The sequence below is a fragment of the Globicephala melas genome, chromosome 8 (genome assembly GCF_963455315.2).
Source record: "Globicephala melas chromosome 8, mGloMel1.2, whole genome shotgun sequence".
NCBI lineage: Eukaryota > Metazoa > Chordata > Mammalia > Artiodactyla > Delphinidae > Globicephala > Globicephala melas.
The window spans coordinates 106872195-106898368 of record NC_083321.1 but is presented as its reverse complement, the minus strand read 5'-3'; the positions used below and the strand labels follow the sequence as shown (position 1 = coordinate 106898368).

The window sequence follows — 26174 nt, the reverse complement described above, 5'->3', positions numbered from 1 at the left end:
GCTGGGAAGCCACATCCTGCAAGTCCATTTAGGAAAAGAAAAGCCTTTTAACGTAATTTCTTCCTCAGCATTGTTTATGTCCCCAATCAAAAACGTGCTCTTTTTACCCTCGCCCCATCTTCTGAATGATGTCAGATGTTGAGATGTCACCCAGCGGCAGGATTCTCGAGCTGCAGGCTGCTTAATGCTTTGGAAATGATGGAAGGCTGAGAGCCGAGCGCAGTGCGGTGGCGGGGAAAGCTCATTTCCAGGGCCCAGCATCCCCAGCTCATCTGAATTAGGGGGCCCATGAGTTATGGCAGCCCAGTGGCCTTCAGAACAAATGGCTCCCTCGACTGCTCAAGGCAGATCCGGGAAGCGCCCTCCTGTGGCCTCTTGCCTAGCAGGCTCTAAGTGCACGTAATGGGGACGTCTCAGAAGACCTTCTCTCTTTTCTTACTTGGGTTAGTGAGGGGCCTTTGTGCTGAGACCTGTAACCTCTAATGGCTGTGGGCCAGATGTAGTGCTGTTTCCCTGCTGCCTTGTTACCCGAGGTTTCCCCAGCCTGGTCTGACTGCTGGAGTGTGAAGAACACCTGTGCCCCAAAGATTACCATGTTCTCATCCACACAGTGGGGGTAAGAAGCACTTTTCTTTGTGAGTTGTAATCAGTGTCTTAGTAAATGTGGGCTCCTGTTATAGAATACCATAGACTGGGTGGCTTTTAAACAACACAAATTTGTTTCTCATAGTTTTGGAGGCTGGAAGCCCAAGATGAAGGGCCGGCAGACTCATTGTCTGGTGAGGACCTGCTTCCTGGGCCATAGCCGTCTTCCTCCTGTGTCCTCACATGGAGGAAGGGGTGTGGGAGCTCTCTGGGGTCTCTCTCATGAGAACACTAATCCCACTCATGCCCTAATCACCCCCCAAAGGCCCCGCCTCCAAACACCATCACATTGGGAATTAGGTTTGAATTTTGGGGAGACACAAACATTCAGCCCATAACAACACGTCAGGGCACCTTGTAGGATGTACTTCCCTCAGATATAAGATGTAGTGTTCACTCCGTCTTGTTTATTTCTGTCAGAGCCTTTATCATCCTCTGAAATTATCTTCTTTAATTTTTGTTTGTTGTTTATTGTCTGCCTTTCTCTTCCCAACACCCATCAAAATGTAACATCTAGAGGCAGGCAATTCTGGATTTCCACCTCCTCTGGATTAATAGCTTACGTTGTAGTAGACCAGTGCTCTCTCTGAGAACAAGTAAAAATGTCAAGTGAAAAACATCTATTTGAACACATCAGAAATGTACCAAGGCATCCAGGACTGGAGGTCCTAAATACCTCAAACGGGAAACCTCAGGGGTGCATTCAGCAGCTCTTTTTCCCTCGGGGTATTTGCTGATTCTGGGCTTAAAACAAGGGACGGAGGATTCAGATGCAGGTCTCAGGCAGAGGATCACTGCTGAGATGCACAGAAACAAGAAGAGGTTTTGGCAAGTCTTCTGGGGCTGGAGAGACAAAAATTAGACATGTGAAGGGCCTGGATCAGAAAGGAAATCTGGAGAATTGAGCCTACAACTTTGCCAGTTTTTGCTCAAGACATGTGCCAAAGTCTCAGATTTCAGGAGACCATGAGACCTTAGCATAAAGCCTTTGAAAAACAGAACGCAGCCTTTGATAATCTTATAGTATAAAGGAGACAAGAATTAGAGTCGAAGGTGTACCAGTGCTGCTAGTACCTGGTGAAAATCCCAGGCTCTCAACTGGAGCCTCCAAAGAACAACCAGAGGTGGATAGAGCCTGACCCGGACTGTAACCCCTCCTTAAAGGGATGTGCTAGGGTCCAGATCCACACTCTGCCTGAGCAGAGGAAAGGGTAAGCCCTCTCGGGAAGAGTGTGACATCATTTAGAGCTGCTACAACTTATTATTTTTGGTGTCATACAGTCAGTAAAGTATTGTCAGGCATGCCAAGAAACAGGGCTGAAAGCCAAAAGGAAAGAACCCAACAGATAATAGGAAATTCCAATATTCAAGTCACCTCCAGGTCTTTATCAGACAAGAACTTCACAATAATTATGATTAAAATATTCAGGAAAATAGAAGAAAAGAGGAACAAAAGTAAAATTTCAATAGAGAACTTGGAATTTAATTTTAAACAGTATCATTGTCTGGTTTTGTTAATGTATTTGGTAATGTAAGACACTATTATCAGGTGTATGGGAACTCTGTATAATTCTTGCAACTTCTTGTGAATTTCATAATATTTTAAAATGATAATCGATAATATAAAATAACTAAAAAATGTGAATTCTAGAACTGAAAAGTACAATTGCTGAAATTAAGAATTCCGTAGGTAGGTTTAACATTAGATTTAAGCAGAAGAAAGAATACAGGTCAATAGAAAACATCCAGACTGAAGCACAGAGGGGAAAAAATATGAAAATACAGAAAAGAGGTTAAGGTACGCATCAGACACAGTGAATCTAAAATAATGTAGTTGTAATTCCAGAAGTAGACGAGAACTAGGATGGGTTAGAAAATAATTTGACTATTTGATGATTTTTCCAAACTGATGAAAGGCAGCAAATCACAAATTTCAGAATCTATGAACAGGATAAATATAAAGAAACCTAGGCTCAACACAGTAAATCTATAGAAAATTAAAGACAAAATGAAAATCTTAAGAGCAAAGGAAAAATACACATCACCTTTAAAGGAGCAACAAGAAGACAAACATCTGACTTTTTCAACAGAAACAAGGGGAGACAGAAAACAATAAAACATCGTTAATATTCCAAAATAACAGACAAACCCCCAAATAACCCTGTCAACCTAGAATGATGTATCTAGCAAAATTATTCTTCAAAAATTAAATGAAAACATTAACAAACAGGGCTTCCCTGGTGGCGCAGTGGTTACAAATCTGCCTGCCAATTCAGGGGGCATGGGTTCGAGCCCTGGTCTGGGAAGATCCCAGATGCCGCGGAGCACCTAAGCCCGTGTGCCACAACCACTGAGCCTGCGTTCTAGAGCCCGTGAGCCACAGCTGCTGAGCCCGCGTGCCACAACTGCTGAAGCCCATGCGCCTAGAGCCTGTGCTCCACAACAAGAGAAGCCACCACAAAGAGAAGCCCGTGCACCACAATGAAGAGTAGCTCCCACTCGCTGCAACTAAAGAAAGCTCACGCAGCAGCAAAGACCCAACGCAGCCAAAAGTGGATAAATAAATAAAAATAAAGTTCCATATATACACTACCAAGTGTAAAAAAAAAATTAACAGACAAAATCTGAGAGAATTTGTAACCAGCAAAGGTTCACTAAAAAAATTACTAAAAGGATTTCTTCACACAGATGACAAATAACCCCAGATATAAGAGAGCAAATAACAAGAATAAATAAAGAATGATAATATAAAGCATTAATGTGTGGATAAATATAAATAAATATTACCGGTACAAGACAATAGTAATAATGTTTTGTCCTGTGGGGTTTAAAATAAATGTAGAATTAAAATACATATCAATTAAAACACAAAATTTGGGAGGGGAGATAATAGATTTAAGACATTCTGGGGTTCTAGCATTGAAGAAAAGTGCTAGTGCTAATAATTTCCATCGGAATGTAGTTAAAGCTGTATGTTGTAATCTCTAGGATAACTTCCAAAAGAAGGATAACTAATAAGCTAATAGAGGGGAAAGGCAGAATAATAAAAAGAAAATTAACCAAATAATCAAATATTAATTTAAAAGAAAAAGGCAAGAAAGGGGAGAAAAGAACATAAACGGTTCTGTCAAATAGAAATAAATAGTAATCTACAAGGATTTGCTGCATAGCACAGGGAACTATATCCAGTAACTTGTAATAACTTATAATGAATATAATCTGAAAAGGATATAACTGAATTACTTTGCTGAACTGAAACTAGCACAATATTGTAAATCAACTATACTTCACTAAAAAAGAGAAATAAATCTAATAGATAGTAATTTACATCTTTCAGTAATTACATTCAATGTCAATGGACTAAATATTGCAAGTGAAATACTAAAATTGCCAGATGGGATATATGCTACTGTAAGAGAAGTGCCTCAAATGTAAGATCACAGAAAGTTGGAAAATAAAAGAATGTAAAAAGGTGAAACACACAAAGATTAATATACATATTGGCTCATATTATATACTGAATAGATAGTTGTTGGTTAGATACGTGTTATTCTTATTCAAATACTGATGGTAGTGAATAACCCCAAATGTTTTCTATGGCTTTATGAAAAGGCATGTTTGATTTCAAAATTTGTGTTTAGTGAATGTATTGGTGGTCAGAGATGAACACCCCTAAGATGAAAATCTTAATGGTGATATTTTGTAAAGTTCATGATGAAAGAAAATCTTTTTTGATATTCATAGGACTGTATTGTCTACATATTCAGCTGTTAAAGCTGTTCATTTATTTATTTAGTATCATTTCTGGTCCATCTGGCATTTCTGCTTGATTACAAGCTCTGAAAGGCAAGGGTAGGTTCAGATTACTTCCAACAGCCCTCGACTGCTAGTCTAGGACCCATGTCCATGGGTGGTGATGAGCATGGTAGATAAATAGAGAGAAAGAATGAATGAGATACCTCTGAAGGAGTGACTGGGTGCAGAAGACAGCCAGGATGGGTAAATGTTTCTTGACTTTTGCAAATATATAAAACTCAACTAAAGCCACTCTACCTTTACTTCCATACAAACATTTCATAGTAGTTAAAAATACACATCCAAGTTTGATGACTTAGTGGATGAACTAAGTTTAAAAATTAATTTTTTAAAAGGCAGAAACTTGTATGAATATTATTATCATTACAGAGTAATTTATCCAGTGAAATTCATCTAGTAACTTACCCAGAACATTTATCAGGTAGCTTATCCTTCACAGGAGTTTCTTCATGTTCCTGCTCTTCATTCCTGATCTACTCACATCCTTATTTATTCAGAATAACCACTGGGGTAGCGGGAGATCCTTGGAGGACGTCGAGGATTAGGACCCGAGAGTCTGGGGGATTAGGATTGAGATTCTCATGTTCAGGAAGGTGAAAACCATGGTTCTCCTCCCCTCCCATTTCACCCACCTTCTCCCACTCTCCTTCTCTCCAGACCGTTCTCTCTTTTCATTTTTTCAATGTTTACACAACTCAGGTACTGTCTTCTTTACTAAGGGCTGTTGGGATGTTTTAAGGTGAATGCTATGTAGACCAACTGCAGCTGATCATTGAGCTATTATCTATAATGGTTGCAGTAATGAATAATAGGTCATCTGTGGGTTGTGCCAGGGTGTAATTCCTTGTGCTGTTACTTTACGGATTAATTGTTTGCAATTGATCCTGACATGACTTTGTCTCTAAAATAGTGCAGAGCCCACACCAAACAAAGGCTCAAGGTCTGCTGTGTAAGCTCTCCTAATATCACATACTGAACAAAATGTCCTCAGTGGTTTTGAAAATTTTGTGGTTCCCGTCCTCCTTCATGATGTGGGGAAGACTATAAACAGGTGCTTCTCAAACTTTAATTGGCATACCATGCAAATCACCTGCGGACCTTCCTAACTGCAGGTTCCGGAGATTCTGCAGCTCTGCGTGTGTGAGTTGAGATTCCCCAGTTCTAATAAGTTTCCAGGTAATGCAGATGGTGCTGGTCTTCAGACCACAATTTAAGTAGGAAGTCTAAGAGAAGGGAGGAAAGTAAGACATGATGGTGTAGCCCTTCAGCCAGGTTGTTTCAGGACTTTCGTCTTTTTTTAAGGATTAAAGACAGTAAATTTTTTTCTTCCTTAAAAATTTTTTCTGATTATAAAACAACATGATTATTGTGTAAAGTTTGAGAAATGTGAAAGTACTGTGCATAAACTAAGATCATTTATCATTCCAGTCGATCAGTCAGTCAGTCAGTCAGACCAGTGACTCCTAGTCCTGACTGCACAATAGAATCAAATGGAGAACGTTACAAAATACCATTCCTGACGCCCACCCAGCAGGCATTAAATTAGAGCCTCTGTGTAGGGGACTTGGCATCTTTTAAAAATCTTTCCATGGTGCATACAGCATTTAGAACAGTGAATATAGACCCCCTCTCTGGAAAAGTTCATACACATGGTATTTTTGCATGCAATTTCTGGAGTTCAAGGACCCTCAGAAGGCAATATATGAAAATTTAAGAGCCTGTGCTTCAAAAGAAAAATCTCTTAAGGAAATGACACAGGGCATCCCCACCCCCAACATATTTCTATTATGGACTGAATTGCTTCTCCCTGAATTCCATATGTTGAAGCCTCAAACCTCTAAGTGACTGCATTCGGAGATACTGCCTTTACAGAGTTAATTAGGTTAAATGATGTCACAAGGGGGGACCCGATTCCCACAGGGCTGGTGTCCCTATAAGAAGAGGACGAGACCCCAGAAGGGTGTAGGCACAGAGGAAAGGTGGCCACCTGTGAGCCACACTGAGAGGCCTCAGGAGAAATACAACCCGCCAGCACCTTGATCTTGGACTTCCAGCCTCCAGAACCGTGAGGAGATGAACTTCTGTTGTTGAAGGCACCTGGTCTGTGGTGATTTGTTACAGTAGCACTAGGAAACTAAGATTCGGTCCCTACAAATGGGGTGCTGCTGCAACGAACACCTGAAAGTGAGGAAGTGGCCTTGGGACTGGGTGATGGGTAGAGGCTGGGCAAGTTCTGAGGCACAAACTTAGAGAAAGCCAAGATTGCCTTGAAGAGGTTATCAGAGGGATGTGGGACCTGAAAGGTGATTCTGGTGATGTCTCAGAAGGAAATGAGGAACTTGGCATTGGGAATTGGAGGAAGGGCGATCCATATTATAAAGTGTCAAAGACCTTGGGCCAAATTGTTTCCTAGTGTTTTTGTAGGAAGTAGATATTGTAATTGATGAACTTAGATGTTTCACTGAGGAGATTTCTAAGCAGAGTGTTGCAAATTATGGGTATAGAAATTCAAAGATGCAAAAGCAGTTACACTAAATGGCCTACAAATAAATAGTGACTTCTTTAGCGTGCTTTAGAATTACTCCTGTGGACCCACACTTTACCCCGATTCTGCTTGCGTGTCTTACTTCTGCTGGCCCAAGCAGAGCCAAATCTAGAGTCCTTGTTTGCCTGGCCATCTGTCGGGTAGATACGGAGGGGAAGTTGAAGATGGCATTCCGTGAAAACTGTTTCCTCAAACTCCCCATCTAGTTTCAGGATTTGATTGGTGTGTCACAGTGGTTCCCAAACTCTGAGCCGAGGCACCGTGGGGTGCTGCAGCCAGGGACACTGCAGTTTATTTGAAATTTCGGAGGAAAATACTTGGACATCTATCAGATGCTGTAAAAACTCCTGGTTCAAGGTAGTTCACAGGTTCAGTAGCATGTTACATTCATTTTGGTGATTTCGTATCTTTGCAAGCCTTGGTTTTTGGTGTTTACATGATTAAAAAACCACAAGTATTGTATCCAAATCATTGTGGCATGAATGCACGTGGTAATGCATGTGGTTGCATCCAATCTGATTCTGATCTGGTTCAAGGTTTGAGAAGCTGTGTGGTGCCCCAGGAGTGTGTGTGTGCCGTTAGTAAGAATGAAATAAAAGTATATTGTCTTTCAGTTTAAGTTTTTTTTAAACAGCTAAGTTATTAGGAAATAACTTATTCATTTGTCTGCTGGTAACTAGTTAATAAATGAAGCATGGGGTTTCCCCTTTGTTTTGTATTGTTGTTGTTGGCATGAGACATTGTGAAAAAGACACCGTGACACTAAGGGTGACGTGGACTGAGAGAGTGTGGACTGCAGTGTGGTGGTTCATCCGGACCTGTGCTCCCTCTGCGGGAAGCAGCCACCTGTCAAGTAAGGCCCGGTTACCCCAAGACCACCATGGTCTGAGGAAGCCGCACAGAGCCGTGTGGAGAAGCTGCGCAGAGGGAGAACGACGCCCAGTGAACCTTAGGGGTTCCGGTCCTCTGTGCTAAGGACAGAGTGAGGAGAGGCTGACATGGCTCCATCGCCCTCTGACTGCGGCCAAGTGAGAGGTTCACCCACGACAGCTACGCAGGTGAATCCACACACACTCTCAGACGGTGAGAGAGAAGAGTATATTAAGTCACTGAGCTGTGGGATAGTTTATAAACTTTACTTTTGAGGGGAAGGTGCAGAGGTTCCCATACACACCCTGCCCCACACGTGCACAGCCTCCCCCATTGTCAGCATCCCCACCAGATGGAGTATTTGTCACACTGATGAGCAGACATTGACGCATCATAGTCACTGCAAGTCTATGTAGTTACGTCTTGGTGTTGTATATTCTATACGTTTGGACAAACGTATAATGGATAAATGTTTGGATAAATGTGTGATAGCATGGGTCACTATGGTATCATTCTTCTTCGTGGTATTATTTTCACAGCCCTGAAAATCTCTGTGCTCCACCTATTCACCCCCTTCCCTCCCCAGACTCCTGGCAATCACTAATCTACTTACTGTTTCCTTAGTTTTGCCTTTTCTAGAATGCCATTAGTTGGAATCACACAGTATGTAGACTTTTCAGACTGACCTCTTCCACTTAGTAATATGCATTTAAGCGTCCTCCCTGTCTTTTCATGGCTGTATAGCTCATTTCTTTTTGGTGCTGAATGACAGTCCATTGTCTGGATGTACCATAGTTTATTTCGTCATTCACCTACTGAAGGGCATCTTGGTTGCTTCTTAGTTTTGGCAGTTTTGAATAAAGCTGTTATAAATATCCATTGCAAGTTTTTGTGTGGCTGTAATTTTCAACTCCTGTGGGTAAATACTGAGGAGCGTGACTGCTGGATCATATGGCATGAGTATGTTTGGTTTTGTAAGAAACCTGCAAACTGTCTTCCAAAGTGTTGGTACCACTTTGCATTCCCACCAGCAATAAATGAGAGTTTCTGTTGCCCCACGTCCTCGTCAGCATTTGGTGTTGTCAGTGTTCTGGATTTTGGCCATTCTAATAGGTGTGCAGTGGTATCTCATAGCTTTTAAACTTTGTATTTCTCTGATACCATACCACATGGAGCATCTTTTCATATGCTTATTTGTTATCTGTACATCTTATTCGGTGAGGTGTCTGTTAAGGTCTTTGGCTCGTTTTTAAATCTGGTTGTTTGCTATTTTATTGTTGGGTTTTAAGAGTTCTTTGTAAATTTCTGACATCAGAGGTGTCTTTTGGAAATATTTTCTCCTGTCTGTGGTTTATCTTCTCTTGACAGTATCCTTTGCAGAGCAGGGGTGTTTAATTTTAGGGAAGTCCAGCTTATCAATGATTTCTTTCACGAATCATGACTTCGGTGTTGTTTCTAAAAAGTCATCACCATACCCAAAGTCATCTAGGTTTTCTCCTATGTTATGTTCTAGGAGTTTTCTAGTTTTTACCACATTGCCATAATGACTGTAGCTTTATGGTAAATCTTGAAGTCGGGTAGTTTATAAAGCAGAAGTTGATAACTGGAACAGAATTTGGTACCTAGAAGTGAGGTGCTGCTATAACATAAGCTGAAAGAATGTGGCATTTGCTTTTGGACAAGTGATTGAGGTGGAAGTTGGAATAGCCACAAAAATTCTGTTAGCAAAATCTGGAAAGACTTCAACGAGACCATTGGTGAGGGTGTTGCTGGAGGTTAGAGCAAAAGGAGCACTTGTTTTGTATGTATCACATATATGGTAGAAATTTTGATGCACCATCAGCTGTGATAATGTGGAAGAGAGAGAGCACCCAGTGAACTCATGGATCTGGCCAGAGGGATTTGCAGGCAGAATGTAAAAGGTGCCAACTGGCTGCTTCTAGCTGCCTGTTACAAAGTACGAGTGGAGAGGAGCTGAAGAAGGAACCATGTAGTTTCAAGCAGAATTTCTAAGAAATGGAAATGAACCCTGGCTTACTAGGTTCAAAAATACAATTATTTCTCATCCTTAGTCTCTCCCAGCAAAAGCTTCTCAAACTAGCAGTGCCCTCAGGGAAGAGATTAAAATCTAGGGCATTATGAATAAATTATGGTTTCAGAGTAAAAGTGTCAAAGCTATAAGACCTTTCGTTGAGACTTCATGAAGAGTTAAGGGCATGCATACTAGTAAGGCTTCTAGGAATATTAAATCTGTGTCTCTTAGACTAGATTTGCCAGAAAAAATCTGAAGGGACTACCTTGTAGACCCTTTAAACCAGACAAAAGGCATCTGAGGACCTTAAGGGCCATTCCACAGTATCTGGGCTCTGAGGCCAATGGATGAAAGAGAAAAGGGACCATCTCAGAAAGAAAAAGTGGCTATGGCTTTTGCATCAGTGAATGGCTTATAATTTGATATACAGGAAGACTACAGATTTTTTAAAGGAATTATGTCAGCTGGGACTAACAGGAACAGAGACAGTATAGAAAAGGTCTTTAGACTGTCATTCTTCTATGAGCAGGAGGAAAGTGAAGAGGCTTCAGTTTAAAACTAGGACCATTTCTTATGGAAAGAAAAGAAAATTCAAGGTATGAACCAAAAGCCCCGAGGAAAGAATGAGAATCATTTTGTGGGAACAGGGCTGGGCCCTAACCAAGGAACTAGCAACATGTGTCCAACAGCATTTCAGAATTGCTGTGAAACAGTGACTGCTGTGTACCACTGTCTTCTCTTCCATTGGAGCAATAGGGTATGTTGCAGTTATCCTGTGCCTGTCTCATGGGTACGTGTCAGGGCTGGGTGGGTCGGTGGGCAGAACACTATTTATTTCGTAGGAGTCAGATCAAAACAAAATGCACTCAAGGAGCTGTTCCAAAGGAGGCTCCTTTGTACCTGAACCTAACTTAGGTGTTACGATCCTGGGTTTTGAGCTGTTTCTGTAGTGGGATAAAAGTTTATTGGCCTTGGGAGGGGGCGAGTATATTTTTCATGAAGGAGGGCCGAAACATTGGGGCCCGAGGCTGGACTGTGATTGTTAGCGGCAGAGATGCTGACAGTCACCTCGTCACCGCCTTCCTTTCCTGTGTGCCTGCCTTTAGGCGGGCCTTGAGGCGGAGTCTGCTTCCCTACTCCCTTGAGCTTGTACTGGCCTTAGTGACTTGCTTAACTGTTAGGATGTGCTCGAAGTGACATCCTGGGACTCCTGAGGTCACACCAGGAGAAGACTTGCAGCTTCTGCTCGAGCCTCTTAGAAGACTTGCTCTTGGAACACATGGAAGAATTCAGGCCCGACATGACAGGTTTGATTCCCCTAAGATGGCCAGGCTGTAAAGAAGAAAAAGCCACACACGGAGAGGCTGCACAGAGAGAGAGGTTCTCAGTCAGTTCCAGCTGTTCAAGCATCCCCACCAGGCAGCAGACACGTGAGTGACAAGGTCTCACATGACTGCAGCCTCAACCAACAGTCTGATGGACCTCAGGCGAGAACTTCCAAGCTGAGCCTGTCAAACCCCAGAGGCAAGAGAGATGGTAACGCCTTGTTGTGTGAAGGTGCTAAACTTTGTGGTGCTTTCCTACAGAGCAGCAGATGCCTGGTGTGATTGGTAGCATCTCATTTTTCTTACTGGCATGTCTGTGAGGGCTCTGCCTTTACAAAACTGTGTGGCAGTTGAGGCCACACTGAATTACTTAGATGCCTAGTTCTAAAGGTCGGATCACTGGATATTTGATTTCTCTTTCTTGAAGAGGCAGTGGAAAAAGACCTGGTTTCCAATCCTAGTTCTACCACACAGTAGCTGTATCTTTGTGCAGGTCAGTATTTAAATGCATTGGGCCTCGATTTCCTCATCTGTAAAATGGGACTAACATTTTTCCTTTCCTACCTTACAAAATTATGATAAAAAGTTGAAGTAGATACTGTTTTGAAAATTCCATCCCCCCCCCCAAAAAAAAACTATACAGCATAGCATTAATCAAATGTAAGGGCTTCTGGAGTGAGTCTGTTTGTAGGAAAGAAATTTGGTCTTGATGGAATGATCAAGTTGAGTGGGACAGAAGTGTCCAGTCAGTGGAAGCCATGGTCCAAGTCCTGAAAAATCTGTCCTGGAGATACATGTACAAACTTGGGGATCCTAGTGTCATATGGCCAGGGAATGGTGGTCAGAGGCCGAAACATACAATGGGAGATTGTATTTGTTTTCTATTTCTGTTTGACAAATTACCCCAAAATTGAATGGTTCAAAACAGTATACATTTATTATGTCACACTGTTTCTGCAAGTCGGGAGTCCTGGAGTGGCTTAGCTGGTGGCTGCAGTTGGAGTCTCTCTGGGACATGGCAGTCAGGCTGTTGTCATCTGAAGGCTTGATCGGGGCTAGAGATCTGTTTCCAAGATGGCTTATTCCCATACTCCTATGAACTCAGAGGTTCATAGGAGACCTCCGTTCCTTGCCTCATGGAACCCCTCTCCTTACTGTTGCTTCACGAGTGTCCTCACAGCATGGCAGCTGGATTCCCCCAGAGCGAGTGATCTGAGAGAGCAAAGCAGGAGTCCCCCCTGGCATGGCTGCCATACCCTCCTGGTTCACACAGGCCAGCCCCGTTCCTTCAGGAGGGGAGAGGACCACATGAGGATGTGAATGCTAGGGGTGGGCTCACTCTGGAGGTGGGCCACCACAAAAGCATGGAGTGCACAAAGTATGGGAAGAGGAAGATGGTGAGGAGGTGAACAAGAGAGGCAGGAGATGTGGTTCCATCGTGATGGCGTGAAGTCAGAGTGACAGTCAGCTCACGGGGAGGAAGTCAGCCGGCAGAGTGGCATCGAGAGAGTTGGTGAAGCGGGCGGACTGGCGACTTGCCCCGTATCTTCTGTCTTCCAGCACGACTATTTCATGAAGTCTCTGATTCTTGTGACTCACATACATCTGGGAACTGGGCTCACTTGCACAGAATCAGTTCTCTTCCCAGTGTCCTGACACCATCACGAGGGTTCTAGAAGCTTGGCGCGGCGAAGGGGTTTAGACATTCTGCCGGCAGGGGTAGGACTTGTGTGCAGCCTTGGGCTTGTCTGACCCCAGAGCCCTTGTTCACTCCACTCCATTATGTTACCATCTTGGCTCCAGGACTGAGGGAGGCCCTAGTGTCCTAACCTTTGGTGCCCTTGCCCCTCTGAGCTTAATCGCAGGGGCTGGAATTCTATGATTCCATGTTGGGATCATAGCCTTCTTGGTCATTTTTTCTGCCTGTGATCACCTTATTGTGTGTTTTTACCTCGTTGGCTTCCATCTCCTCTCATGTCTGAGCCTCATACTTCTTCATTTATCTTTTCCCCTGTTGTTATTTGTCTCTGTTAACAGGGTTATTTGTCCCCATAAAGCATCTTGAGAGACAGGGACCAAAGGATGCTGGTGCTGAGTCATGGGCTGTTTAAGACATGGTGGGAAACTGGGTGCAGAGACACCTCTTCATCTGATTGGAGTCAAAACTGGGTGACATGAAGGAAGGGTGAACTTTAGACTTCCTTTTCCATGAGGAGACAGAGCTTAGACAGGAAGAAATTCGAGCAGCAGGCGGGTAATAAAAATTCCTAAATTTTTAGTGCTGAGTTGAGAATGTAGGCTTGTGATTGGCAGGACTCTGACTTGCATCCTATCAAGCTTTCTATCCATTTACAGAAAAGGGGGGAAAGGAGTGGGTGAGATACATTTTTGGATGGTCATTGGGACCCCGAATCCCAGGAAGCATGGCTCTGTGCCTGGGAACTATCTCTTCAACCTTGCTGCTTCTCCTACCTATACCCACCCCTCCCCCTGCCAATCCTGATGGAACAAATACACACATACCTACAGAGTCACACATGGAAAGTTATTTCTGGTCAGTTTGTTTTGGTTTCTTGACATCCTTCGTCCTTCATCTCTCCGCACATCCATTGTTGAGTGGGACATGACCTTTTCCTGGAGAAAGGCAGTGCAGGGCTTGGCCTTCTGAGAGGTTGGTTGATTTCACGTTTGACGTGGCATCTGGAAGAAATAAAGGAGCTTTAGATATGAGTTGTCAGGGCTTTACTGGAGCATCAGCATTTCATGGGTTTCTTTACGGCAATATTAACTGAGTTGACATGCCATAAACTGTCCCACATGTTGGCTTAGGGGTGGGGAGCTGCTGAGAGGTACAGAAAGCCTACGCTGAACACAGGCCAGCTGTCGGGTTCCTGAATCGCCAACCCTCTGGGACGGAAGTCAGGCTGCTTCTCGTTCACTCTGTACCCGGGGTTGAGCGGGTCTGTAAGTGTTAGAAAGCAGACCATCTGGGTGGCTACAGCTCCTCCTCAGAGGGAATGGGTGTCAGGATGCCCTCTGAGAAACTATGGACATGGGCTACCGAGGGCTCTCCATTCCTGGAGATTGCTACGAATCGTGCAGGTCCCTCAGATGTTTTGTAACTCTTGTGGTGGAGGATTCTGTCTGGGGGCTGAGGAACAGATTGGTCAATTTGGTTAGCACCAGGGTGGTGACCTGCCCACTCAGGAAGTCTCTGTCCCCACTACTCCCTTTCCCGATGTGGGGTGCCTCGTCCGAGGGCAGTGGCTGTGTGGGAATCAGACAGCCAGGCCTGCCCCACTCGTCTGGCATTTTGACGGAAGTGGGAATTATACCCTTTGCCACTCGAGGGCTGTGGAGATTTGAGTGTGTCCTAACAGCAGGCTGGCTTTGCTCGCATTCTGATTGGATGCAGGAAGTTGGATGGGAAGGGCCCTTGGGGATAGGGTTAATTTCTAATGATGCACACCGACCAGAAGGGAGCTCTCGCCAGACACGCCCACAGTCCTGGGCCCCCAGCCTTCAGACCGTATAGCTCTTCCTGCTGAGATGCTTCTTGACACAGCCCAGCACTGCTGGCTGCATAGTGACCCAGGAGGGAGCGGGTTGCGGGGAGGAGTTCCCGTCCACAGGCCCCACCTGGGCACCTCACCTGGGCCCAATGGTTGTGCGTGAGGGTGAGATGGAGGGCCATTGTGGAGGTTCAGACCCCTCCCCCTCATGTCAGGGTGATCAGCTGTGTCTGGACCCTGGAAGAGCTTGAAGCCTTTAACATGAGGTGCGTGGAGCTCCTGCTGGCGTGTCAAGCTCCTGAGGGAACGGTCATCTCTGCTGAGGACATCCGACAAGCAGGTGTAGGGAGGGCAGCCAGGAGGCCTGACCATCAAACCAGCACAAAGCGCTGAAGCCCAGGCTGCTGGATCATGCCCGGCCACCTACAGGCTCTGTGTTTGCCAAAAAAGGCCTCTTGCTGATGAAACTTTATTTTTCTGTATTCAGGAATGAGGTCCACCTGCTGTGTTGTATTTATTCGTTTGTTGATTTACTCTCATCGTTTTAGGGAGGTAGAGCTGACTTAGACTATTGTGTTGGTTGCAGGTGTACAGCACTGAGATTCTGTATTTATAAAGCCTGGCACGTCCTTTCTTGTATCACGGAGGTTGGGACAGTCAAGGCACCCCGATGGAGAGGGGGCAGCGGGGCCACCGGGAGGGCCAGTGTGGACCTCAGCCGCGCTCGGTGCCTTCCCCTCACACCGCCGCGGCCCTGGTTGGAGAGCAGGAGGCCAGCCGTGGGGGGCTCGTTTCCCTTTGTCACGGAGGCCGTTGGAATTTGCACTTGTGTCTGCTCAGTCTGACGGGGCCGGCCCTGGTTTTATTCCCTGACTGCTCTGCTTGGCAGAAGGGCCATCTTTGATGTCCAGCATCACAGGTGTGTTCCATGCAGCAGACGAAATGGCTACTTTTCTCCTTTCTTCAGTGCACAGCAGGGGGGGCGGGATTCGGTCTTCACAGACATTTCCAGCTTCCTCAGGTATGTGATCTTACACAAGCCCACCGAGGTGTATGTCAGCAGGTGTTCGCATGTGGACATGGATGCCTCCTCTTGAGGGGCAGGTGGTGCCGTGGGTATCGCGTGGACACTGGCGCACCTGCCTGGTTTGAATATGGGTTCCTCCGCTAACCAGCTTTGTGCCTCAGTTTCCTCATCTGTGAAATGGGGTTAAATTTAGCTCTTATTACTTTATCATTTCCTCTTCCTTTGCTGCACACACATGGACTTTAAAACAGGAACTGTTGGCATCTCAAACCCAGGAGACATTCTCTGCTGAATTCCCAGCACTTGGGAGTTTGTGCTTTTGACCCGTTCTCCCTTGGGTCAGGGTTCCCTGGTGTGGGGAGCTGAGAGCCTTCTGACTGGGGTACATCTGTGTTTATTCTCCTCCCCAGCCACCTCCACACCCACATCGCCCCAGCTTCTGTTACCTGCCTTGTCCTCGACAAGGGGGAGCAAGAAGGGAAATGAACGTCTGACCAGGTCCTCTGCCCTTTGATAAAGTTTAAGTTTATATGCAGATGTGTTAGAGAGGTGCTGTAATCATACTGGTTTTTATAGGAATGTGCAAAAGCCGCTTCCTCAGTTTATGGATGCTTTAGTATGCAAATCCAATGGGATATTTATAAGCAAGGAATGCCCACCCATCAGTGTAAATCTACATTTCATTTCATTGTGCCCACTTGCCCCTTTGCAGCACCATCTTCAACATGCTGGTTATTTTTGCACTTGAAAGGCACTGTGAAATCGATAATGATCAGTAAACACTCAAAAGTGAGGCAACCATAGAGTTGATATATTTATACCAGGGGAAGTTTGTAAGTTGAAGCCTCCTTCTGTGTAAGTTAATGACTGTATTCATATGTGAGCGAGGCTTGGCTCTACTCAGCGGGCTCACTTTCGCTGACCAGCGAGATCAGAAACTTCAGGCTGTAGTTGAAGAGGCGAGGTCTCAGGTGTGCTCGTGCCCTGCGCGGGGGCCCTGGGGGGGGGTGAGGAGGGGCTGAAATCCAGCCTGTCCTCCACTTGGCAAACCACGGGGGCTGGCTCCGGGCCCATCAGCCAGAGGAAGTGGCGTCTGTCCAGAAGGGGCACCTGTTTCCAATTGGCATTTTTTCCTAATTTGCAGAAATGCTAAAAATGGCCCTTAGCAAGTATGGGTTCAAGTCCCAGCAAATGAGTAGTTAACACCGTGAACTTGGGAAAGTCAGTCTTCTGACTGGCACAGCCCTGTCTGTGGCTTGTGTTTCGGGGATGCTGTGAGAAGTGAAATAAGATGTCTACCCCACAGGACACGCTCTGAACCCCTGTCTACACCCGTATCCACGTGGGGCTCTGGTGAGGCCCTGGGAGCCCAGACATGAACCAGACGAAGCCACTCTGCTGGCCTCCAGAACACGCCCGCTGACGGGCCCCACGGCCTTGAGACTCCCCACATCCACGGCTGGAGCTGGTGTCTTTCTCCTCGCCCCACTCCTCTCCCCGGGTCCATGCCTCACAGACGGGTACCATGTCGGCCAAGCGCCCGAGTCAGACACGTGAGACCCAATCTCAGTCTCCCTGTGCTCAGTCATGCAGGCCTGTGACCTCTTTCTCCTTCATGTTGATATTTCTTCTACACAACTGTCGCCGCTTTTGTTCAAGCTCTCATCTCTTCTTGCAGAAGTGAGGGTGTTGAAGAGGATGGTGATGGTGACATTGATTTGCTCCCGCAGTGGATGTTTACCAAGCACCCATTACGCGCCAAACCCATTTTCCGTCAAAACGTTCTCCGTACCCATACCCAAGATCATCTATCATCAGGAAAATGCAAATTAAAACCACAGTGAGACACAGCTACATCCTTATTACTTTGCCTAAAAACAAAAATGAACTGACAATTCCAAGTGCTGGCGAGGTTGCAGAGCTACTGGAACTGTCACACATTTTTGGCAGAAATGTAAAATAGCACAGTTACTTTAGAAAAGAGCTTGGCTTTTTTTTTTTTTATAAAATTAAACAGGAATTTACAATGCAACCTGGCAATCGTACTCCGAGGTATTTGCCCAAGATATGTTCACATAAAACCTGTATGTGAATATTTATAGTCGCTTTACTATAGTCTCCAAAAAATGTCCTTCAGCTGGGGAATGAATAAATAAATGGTGTCATATCCACGCCACGGAGTAGTACTCAGCAGCGAAAAGGAAGGAACTATTGCTACAGGTAACGGCACGGACGCATCTCAGGTGCATCGTGCTGAGCAAAAGAAGCCAGTGCAAACATCCCCTGACTGCCATGCCATCCACACGACTTTCTGGGAAAGGCAAAGCTATAGGGACAGAGAACAGATACATGATGCCCGGGGCGGGGTGAGGGGTTGGTTAGAAAGGGGGTGGATGATGCACCAGGTCTGCTGGGTTGTTGTGTTAACCCCCTGCAGCCTCACCACTGACCTGCCAGCTTTTGCTCCCTGCCCATTGGAGTCTCACTTCCTCCTGGCTGCTGGCAGGACCTTGGGAGACTCAAATCCAGGTGAGGACTCCAGTGGTGAAGTCTCTCAGAGGCTCACTGTTGTTTTCAATATTCTTATACCTCAGTGGGTGTTATTCGGTGCCTGAGCTTTTAGGGCACGAGGCCCCTCCCAGACTTGCCCTGCTGGCCCCCTGCCTTCCTCTCCCATTCATCCTCCTCATAGGCTCTTTAGCTGTTCAGAAATCCTTGAAGCTTATGCGCTTCAGCACTTCTGAGACCCCATGGTGCCCTCCCTTTGTTAGGACTCGTCAGTCCTCTATTTCTCAGTCTAAGCGGCTCCTGCTCTTCTGTTGAAAGCCCGCTGGAGCACTTCCTCCTCCAGGAAGGCATCTGGTCCTGCTGCAGCTGCTTCATTCACACTTCACACGGTCAGGAGTCTGCCTGCCTAGACTCTGAATTCCTGAAGCCAGGGACTGTGTCTCTGTACCCCTGACCCCTGACACAGTCCTGGGGACAGGCAAGACACACAATAAATATGTCTCGAGCAGAATTGCTAATTGTAAACTGCAGTTATTGTCTTAGAGTTAAGCCTCTTACCAGCTCAGCATGGAAGCACGTATGCGATGCGGTGCATCTGTTCTAATTTACTTGGATCCACTATGGTCTTTTCTCATACCCTTGTGACCAGTGACTTACGACCAAGGGCCGAGGGGGAGAGTGAGAGCAGGTGGGGGTATGAGATCACGTAAAGGGGCTTCCCTGGGACCATCAAGTTCTGGTCCCACGTGTGTTAATCTCAGGTGGGAAAGATGAATGCTAGTGACAAAGATTCCTTGCTTTTTGGAAAATATGGCTGTTAAAGAATGCTTGACCTTGGGACTTCCCTGGTGGCACAATGGTTAGGAATCTGCCTGCCAACGCAGGGGACATGGGTTCAAGCCCTGGTCCGGGAAGATCCCACGTGCTGTGGAGCAACTAAGCCCGTGCGCCACAACTACTGAGCCCACGTGCCGCAACTACTGAGCCCGCACGCCTAGAGCCCATGCTCCACAACAAGAGAAGCCACCGCAGTGAGAAGCCCACGCACTGCAACGAAGAGGAGCCCCCGGTCACCGCAACTAGAGAAAGACTGCACGCAGCAACGAAGACCCAACGCAGCCAATCAATCAATCAATCAATCAATCAAAAAAAAGAACGCTCAACCTGCATGGAGCATGTGGTATGAACCAGAGCGGCTGAGGGTGCGGAGGTTTGCCTGAGAGGTGATTAGGTGTCAGTCATCTGTCTCAACGTGGGCCAGCTGGCATCCGTGAGGCTGCTTTGTGGTTAACGAGGACGAGGCCTACAGCCCCGGGACCTCCACGTCAGCAGCAGGGATAACTCTTAGGTGGACTTTGGATCTGCGAGTGATCAGAAGGCCTGGAGGGACGCACCAGTGGGTCTGAGCTGTGTAATTCCCTTAACTGCCCTGGCTGACCTTGTTATTAAGAACTCCTTACTCCCTAGTCTTGTTGGCCAGAAAATCACTCTTGCTTCACATGCAGACATACATCTGCATGTATGTCTTTCATCTTGGTCTCTCGTGGTCCTAAGTTCTATTTAACAAAAGTGGATCTACAAACGCGGAGGGCCTTTTGACATTCTTAGAGTCAACATCCATCACTGATATTACAAGATAAGGTCTCCGAGAGCACGCATCTCTGGGAGGGGGAGCCTGAGGAAGGCTGGCGGGCAGGGGGTCAGTTCCCAGCTCGCCTGTAGAGAAGCCTCGTCTGTAAGCCCCCCTTCCCTCCGCCTGGGGCTCCTGCAGAGGCAGCGGGCTCCTGATCGCCCGTGGAGCTCCTGCGATGCGCGCCCCTGACCGCCATGCTGGAAATGTCAGCCCCAGATGGTCTGCTGCTTACGTTCTCTCAAAACAGCTGAGAGCCCCTGCCAACCGCGCTGTGGAAGGGAAAAGATAATTTTTCAAAATGCTGGTTAACAGAGCGACATGTACTTGAGCTGGAAGCAGATTTTTTTCCTCCTCCCTCCATCCGCTTGCTGCCAAACAACCTGCGGTGATTCAAACCTAAGAAAGAAGCTACTGGCTTTACCGAGAGACAGTACTTCAGCAGAAGGGGACGGACGGCGTGGTGGCCAAAGGGTGAAGCAGCCCCCAGGGGGTGTCAGAGGACCCCCCGCCCATTCCTCCAGCACTCGAGGCTCTGACAGGTCAGCATCTGCTTGCCTGCGTGGGGTACTGCTGCCCGTCCTGGGTGGGCTCAAAGCCCGGCAAGTCTGCTGGGACTCTCTTTAGTCGCCCTTGTCTGGCCTGCGGTGTCCATTCCAGGGACTGGAGATCCAGGTGTGCCCCATGACCTCCTATGAAATGCACTGAAACCCCAGGAGCCAAGGGTGTAATCAGGTGAGGGCTGGAAAACTGAAAGCACGTTTGTTCTTTTTGTTCCTGGTGCTAAGCCTCCTCTTGGTTCCCTGACAAGCCAGGAGGCGTGATCCAGCAACGTCAGCCCATCCTGCAATGAGGCAACCAGCTGGCCCATGTTTGCTTGAGGAGATCAGAAGCCTGAAGGCTAAGTAGTAACTGACTCCAGGCCGTTGTCTTGGATCCTACCTGAACACTGGTGCTTCTCATGGTGCCTGGTGTCTGCATTCCAGCCCCTGTCCTGAGAGTTGGCGAATTTCACCGTCCACTGTTCCTGACCTGCATGTGTCAGGGTCTCCAAGTACAGTCATGTCGAGGGGAGCTTAAGAGCCTTCGATTCTGAACCCACTGTCTCATTTTAGTTTTAACTGGTCCCATCAAATAGGCAGCAAAAACAAGAGAAGAGCAGAAACCTAGGAGAGATCCCCCAAACTCGCCCTGGATCTTTCTCTGGATGGTAAAGAAAAATGGCCATGTTTGGATAAGATGGTTAATGTAAACCCGTGGAACTTGGTGTTTCCTCCCCTGAAGCCTTCCAAGTTTGGATCTCTGGGCCAGAAGTGCCCACTGTGAACTCGAAGCAGGAGCTGCAGACTCTACAGAGCCCTGGTCCTCACCACCCCCGTCAGGCGCTGCATGCCAGGCTTCTCCTGGTCAGCACGTCATGGGCACTCCTCCACTCTTGAGGGCCCTCAGGGACTGCAGCCGAGCAGCCTCGGACTGAGGGTTCTCGCCTTCCTGCCCTGGGTGCTTATGCAAGAGGGCAGTCATTTAGTGGCCTCTCTGCGGGTGGTCTTCTCCCTCCCCTGAAGGGTCCAGGAGGCTGCCCGTGTTTCTTCTGAAGCTCCAGCCCCACCTCTTCTGTTCATGCAGAGGTTTCTGGCTCTAGCCTTGCTCTGTGCTGTCCCCTCCCACCCTTCCTTCCCAGTGGGCTCAGGCGGCCTTTTTGCAGTGTCCGCGGCACACATAGAGGCACTGTTTGCCTATCGATCCATCATCGGCCAGCAGTTGTGGGTGGGAGGTAGGTGGACCTGGCACCTTAGGAGCTACAAGGCATCTGGACAGCTGGGTTACTTTCCCAAACCCCACTGGGACCTGCAGGAGCCAGGGTGGCTGATGTTGCATTAACTTTGAAGGCATGGAGTCAGAAATGACAGACCTGAGCTTACTGGGACCTCCAGGGCCCAGATTTATCGCCGTCCCAGGACCTCCATAATAACCTTCTATCTTTACACATAGGCTCTTAGTTTCTACTCTGCTAATGGGCATTTATTTACATTTTGCTTCCTTGAGCATCCCTTCAGCACTGTGGCTGTAATGCTCTAACACACACACACACACACACACACACACACACACACACACACAGGCACATAGGCACACAAGCATATTTATAAGTACATTCTTTTAGTTTTTAAAACTCAATTGCAGACTCTCTAGCAATACTTTTTTTATCTTCTTACTGAAGAAATGTCTAGCAAAATTTACTCAAAGCACATATATTAAAAGCAGGTATTATCTTTGCCTTTAAGAAACATTCAAAAAAAAAAAAAAAGAAAGAAACATTTAACGACCCAGAAATAATTTCCACTTCTAGATTTCTAGGTATACTCTCAAGAGAAATAAAGACATATACCCCCTCAAAAAATTGTACAGGAATGTTCATGGAAGCATTATTCATTATAACCAAAAAGTGGAAACAGTCCAAATGTCCATAACTGATGAATGGATAAATAAAACGCAGTACCTCCATTCAGTGGAATATTATTTGGTCATAAAAATGAGTGAAGTACCAATATATTCTGTAAGATAGATGAGCTTCAAAAACCTTATACTGAGTGAAAGGAGCCAGACACAAAAGACCATATAAAGTGTGATTCCATTTATATGAACTCTTCAGAATCTGGAAGTCTGTGGATGCTTATAGCTGCATACCGTCCCACTGATTGTACTGATGGTTGCCCCACTCTGTGAACACACAAAAGCTAGTGTGTACTTTTAATGGGTGAATTGTATGGTACGTAGATTCTATTTCAGTTATACAAAAAAAGAGAAATATTCAAACAGGAGTCGGCACAAACTTTTTCTGCCTAAAATCCAAGATGAATTCTGCTGGTTTGTTCTCCCTGAAGCACCCTCACAAGGCTTCTTGTCTCTCCAGGGGGCACCCAGTCCAGAAAGGTGGTCAAAGGGAGGGTCTCCCTCCCCAGTATCCCTTTAGAGCAAAGCACAGGTGACAAGCGTAACCAGAATCAAATGTGAAGCCCTGACGCTGGAGCAAATCTCCCTCCTGACATTTGCCACTTCTTATATAACGAGTTGAGAGATTTTTATCTCCAGGTTTTACTGCACAAAAATAGCATTAATGCTGCGATAGTCTGTCCGCTGGGTTGCCTGCACTCTATTTCTTTGATGAGCTGGGAGGGGAGATGGAGACGCCTTTTGGGGAGATGTGGGGGAGGAGGAGGTGCTCTTGCCAGAAACCTGGGGATCGTCTCTGACACCCCACCACACTTGCCCTGGGGGTGTAACCAATCGCCAAGTTCTGGGAGCTGCCACCTGAATGTGTACTTCTCTTCACCTCCCCTGGGGCCACTCGAATCTAAGCCGCCATCCTCCTCCTCCTTCATCAGGAACATCCTCATCATCACTTTTTCCCTGAGTTACCATAACAACCTTCTGAACTGGTCCTGTATCACACCAGCTTCACGCCCGATCTCACCTGCCACCTCCTCCAAATCTATATTTCAAACTGTGATCAAAGAGAACGTTTATCCATGCAAAACTGACCTTGAAATTCTTTCCAAAACGTATCCCTTCCAAATTCTTCTGGATAAAGTCCAGAGTCTCCTCACGGTTTAGAAGATCCGCCTACCTTTGTAGCTCACTCTTCCCCTGATGCTTGAACCAACCCACAGAGCTCCTTCCAAGCTCTGGACTCGCATGCGAGCCATTCCTTCTGTCCCACCCCTCCCCCAGCCTCTCCATCTCCGAATGAATCTCTCCTTGTCCCTCAGGCTTCAGTTGGGTGTTGCCTTCTCAGCAAAGCCCTAGCTCTTCCCTCCCAGCGTCATAATGTGTCCCCCTGCCAGTGCATCCCTGTCTTGCCTTTGGAGCCCTCATTGCAGTGAGAGTGAATTGTTCATAGAATTATTTGTGTGGTGTCTGTCTCCATAACTACACTACACACTTCTAGAGAAGAGGAATGTGTCAGATTATCCTCAGTGCCTGAGCACGTCTGGACACACAGTTTAAACTCCATCACTGTCAGAAAAGGGAGGCAAAACAGCAGTCGGGAGGAAGAGAGGGAGGAAGAATGGGAAAGCTGGCAGGAAGCTGAGTCAGCAGGGCAGCCCCTCACGGACGAGGCCACTTGGTCACTGAGGCTTGCTGAGCCAGTGCCTGACCACGGGGAGCGAGAGGGGCCAGAGCGGAGCCCGAGAGCTGGTGTGAGTGGAGGTGCTGGGCGGTGGGGCGGGCGGGGCAGCACTCACCGAGGCTTCTCGCGTGTCCAGGGTGTTCTGGCAGCGCTCAGGTGTGTGGAAAGGGGGCCCCGAGGGTGGCAGGCAGGGGAGTGGGACGGGGGCTCAGATGGCCCTGTCCCTGGTAAGACACCCTCTGAATCTAACGAGATGGGAGGAGGTCATTCTGGCACGTGCGGCCGTTCTCTTCCGAGGAAAGCGACCATCTGTCGTCCTGCAGATGTCTGCTCCGGGGCCGTCACTGGTGATGGTGGCTGGCGTTCTTGGGATCACAGATTTATTTTATGGCCACGTACCATGGCAGCAGAGTCAGGCCTTTCACTCCAAGTGGGGTCCCTTTCTAGGCTGCCCTGCCTCTAGCCCCCATGGGAACGTACTTGCCCTGCCCGGATGCATCCTCCACAGTAGAAACCTGGGGTCTGCCCAAGAGGCAGCCGTTGCTAGTGGCTGAAGCCAGACACAGATTCACTTCATTTCCAGCCCTGCTGCTCACGCTGTGACCCTGGCACTTGGAAACCGCCAGGCCTCAGGAGCCTCGTTTGCAAATTGGTCACAATTGTAGTACCTACCCCATGTGGTTATCAGAAGAATACAATGAAATGTTCCATGTAAAGCCCTTAGTGCTTGGAAGAAAATTCAATAAATATTAGATATTTTATTAGAAATTTGTCCTAGTGCCTCATTACCGTTCATGCAAAGGCCTGTTTTATTAGTAACGTATGACCTGATAGTCTCACAGCTCTACTTTGTGCCATTTTTCTCCTGCAGTCCTTCAGGTGCACGTGGGGAACAGATGGCCATCATCTCCTGATGGTGCCTTTGGGGACAGGTGTTCAGGAGGTCAAAGACTCGGACTTTGTCACCATGTCGACCAGTTGGCCTTTCCCTTAAGCCTCAGGTTGCTTTACCTGCTCCATCTGGTTTCAGGAAAATGTGGAAGAGGGCCATACACCCGCCTGAACTTGGATAAGGACTCTCAGTTTTGCTGCTCAGTAGAGCTGAAACCTTGGGCAAAACACTTGATTTCCCCAAATCCCACTTGCCTCATTTATAAAATCAACCTCCGACCACCAACCCTTTGTTCTCTGGGTTGTTGAGAGGATTAAGCAAAATCAACGTATATAGAGGCCTAGAACAGAGCCAGAAGCATAGTAGTCATGTTATACGTGCCACAGCCTCCCAAGGACTCACCCACAAGCCACCCAAGACTGTTCCAGCTTTTAGGACTCACCAGAGTATTTCTCACCTTCATCCCTTTCCTTTGTGTTATTTCCTCTTGGAGTGACTTTTAACATAATTCCACAACTTAATTTACTTCCACTTATCTTTCCAAATTTATCTCTAAGTGAAAAGATAAGCCTTAAATTGGGAGAAAATACTTGCAATTTGTATATCTGATAAAGGACTTGTATCCAGATTAAATATGGGACAGAATTCGAAAATAAGAGGATAAACAATAGAAAACAGACACAAGATTTGAATGGACGGTTCATCAAAGAAGATACGCAGATGGCAAACGACACATGAAAAGATGTTCAGTGTCATTCGTCAGCAGGGTATGCGAAGTAAACCACAGTAAGACCCCTCCACACATCTGGTAGAACAGCTCGACCGGTTAACAAGCCCAACCACAGCGAGTGTTGACAAGGATGTGGAGCCACTGGAATGCTCCTGCATGACTCCTGGGAGTACAAAATGCTACAACCACTTTGAAAAATAGCCTGGCAGTTTCTATGATCCAGCCAATCCACTCCTAGGCATTTGCTCCAGAGAAATGAGAGCATATATTCATACAAAGACTTGCATGAATGTTCACGCAGCTTTGTTTGTTGTAGCTGAAAACTGAAAGCAACGCCAAATGCCCCCTTCAGGGGAATGTGGATAAACAGACTCTGAATAGAGCCAGACAATGGAGTGCTGCTCGTGATAAGCAGGCATGAACTGTTTGTACACACGGCAGCATGGGAATCTCAAAATAAGTATGCTGATGGACAAAGGCAGACAGAAAGAATACGCACCGTATGATTCC

The 26174-nt window shown here is 46.6% G+C and overlaps 1 long non-coding RNA gene across 1 annotated transcript; it reads right to left on the bottom strand.

Annotated features, from left to right (window-relative positions):
- Positions 1-1250: 1250 nt before the first annotated feature.
- Positions 1251-23534, bottom strand: LOC132597639 (uncharacterized). The gene is made up of 4 exons (XR_011377681.1): positions 23454-23534; positions 13757-13933; positions 4867-5017; positions 1251-1488 (listed from the first exon to the last, which is right to left on the bottom strand). It is a non-coding gene; the product is annotated as an uncharacterized lncRNA (long non-coding RNA).
- Positions 23535-26174: the final 2640 nt, after the last annotated feature.